This window comes from Pinus tabuliformis, chromosome 8 (assembly GCF_031772625.1).
Source record: "Pinus tabuliformis cultivar Carrire ecotype Pingquan chromosome 8, CPIR1, whole genome shotgun sequence".
NCBI classification, from domain to species: domain Eukaryota; kingdom Viridiplantae; phylum Streptophyta; class Pinopsida; order Pinales; family Pinaceae; genus Pinus; species Pinus tabuliformis.
In genome coordinates, this window is record NC_142294.1 from 1,528,755,083 (window position 1) to 1,528,757,367 (window position 2,285).

Consider the following 2,285-nt stretch of genomic DNA (forward strand, 5'->3'; position numbering starts at 1 on the left):
ATAGAACTATAGGCTGTGTGTTTATTTTCATGAAAGTGAAACTGAATTTGTAAGAAGGTGAATTGTGAAATAGAACTGTAGGTTGTGTGTTGATTTTCATGAAAGTGAAACTGAATCTGTAAAAACTGAAAATGTAAGAACTCTGATAAATGAAAACAAAACTGTAAGAACAATGTGTTGTAATTGATATAACTAACCTGGATATATTGGCAACTATTTTGTGATGTTGTCTTCAAGTTCGCTGAATAGTTTGAAAGCATAAGATGCAACTTCAATAGTGGGTGGACTTCTTTTATAGTTTTTGGCATTTGAATTTAATTGGTGGACATGGATTGCAATGGCTTCATTTTGAATGTGTGGTCTGGATTTAATTTGATGTGATCTAATGGTTGGGAATTGGTTATTTGTTGATCCATGTGCTTTGATCTGTTTTAATGAAAAATAGAGTGAGTTGGGTGTTATTTATTGCAGTTATTGAGTTTGGGTGTCATTTATTGAACAAAGTGGGTTTAAATGTTATTGGGTTGGGTGTCATTTATTGAACATAGGGGGTTTAGTTGTTGAACAACATAACAGTTATGGCTAACATACATTCCTTTTTATTATGTGTAGGTATGGATATTTATTTGGGATACAAAGCTTCAGTTCTGATGAGTGGAGGTTGAAGTGACTGCTACTTTGTACTTCTGGAATAGACCATTTTGGAAGCATTTATGGTTTTAGCTGTTTTCTAGTTGGGTCAATATGGTTTGCACTCTTAAGTATTAAGATATTATTTATGGACAGTTAGGCCCAATCAATGTATGATGAAATTTTGGATATAAATTAATACTTATTTATACTTAATGTTAATTATCTTTGTTTAAATATTAGTTGCAAAAGTATCAATTTATGGTGGTTTGATGAGACAAGTGCTACATTAAGAAAATCCCTATACGCTATATAGTTTTTAGTTTTTAAAAAAAACTTCGTAAAATCCGTCCTGAAGTGACCGTCACATTTATACCGCATTGGGAACGAAAACGTGAAAAAGGCCATTATTGAATTACAATAAATTCTATGTGATGGACAGGGTCAATTATTTGTAGAAAGCCAAAATTAAAACCATTGCAGTGTCTAGAGTTTCAAGATGGAAGTGGCCGCGCTGCGATCCATAGCTGCAAGGGGCATCGCCTCGAGTGCAAACGCAATCTACGAACTGTTAAGGCAATGGTTTATCTGGGTGATCAGCGCAGGCCCCATTCCCAATCACGCTGCGATCATCATGGACGGCAATAGAAGATACACAGCCCATCGTCAAATGGAGAAGACGAGCGGCCATGAATTCGGATACGAGACCCTCATGCATATCTTGAGGGATTGCTATGACTTAGGCATCAAATGCGTGAGCGTGTACGCATTCAGCATCGAGAATTTCAAGCGCTCGAAAGAGGAGGTGGCGACGCTGATGAATCTGATGCAGGAGAAGCTGGAAGCGCTGATAGACAAGGAAAGCATGGAGAGCTGAGCCTTCTTCCCGAGCGCGTCAGGAGAGCGGCAGAAAAAGCTATGGCTATGAGCCAAGGCAATGAGAAAGTCATTCTTAATATTTTCCACTCACGAAATCGTCAAAACAGTAGAAAACGTCTGCCATGAAGCTGTGGGCAAGAGGATTGAAGTTCATGAAAAACACGAATTTGCTGACAATGGTTTTCACGGCCAAAGCAACGATGATGGTGCAGTATCCGAAGAAATTGATGGGCTTCAATCATCAGTTACAACAGAGGACATTGAGCGTCATCTATACACCGCAAACTGTGGAGAGCCGCAGCTGTTGATCCAAACATCTGGGGAGATAAGGCTTAATAACTTTCTGTTATGGCAGTCTTCTTTCACGTTCCTCTGTGTGACACCGGTTCTATGGCCAGAGTTCTCGTTCAGGCATTTGTTGAAGGCCATTCTGGACTATCAGAAAGCGTATCCTTTGATCCAGCAGAAGAGAAGACAGCTAGAAAGACTGATCTCGCGCAATGCATCACTATGATGCAGAATGTGGGCCCATCGAACAGTACTGGTGCCGCCATAGTAGTACTGCGTTTGCAGGTTTACATGTCACGGCTTTGTTTAACAATTCTATGGGTTTTCTTAGTTGTTTTTTTCCTAAAAATAAATTAGTGTCTTCTATGGGTTTTCTTAGCCTCTTCCTAAAAATAAATTTGCCTCTGGTTGATTGAGATTGCTGGTACCAAACCAATTTACAAAACCAAAATCAAATAAAATTTTATAATACTATTTATGAAATGCAT

General features: G+C 38.6%; 1 pseudogene; it reads left to right on the forward strand.

Annotated features, from left to right (window-relative positions):
- The first annotated feature begins 1,129 nt into the window (after positions 1-1,129).
- Positions 1,130-2,023, forward strand: LOC149241746 (dehydrodolichyl diphosphate synthase CPT3 pseudogene; annotated as a pseudogene).
- Positions 2,024-2,285: the final 262 nt, after the last annotated feature.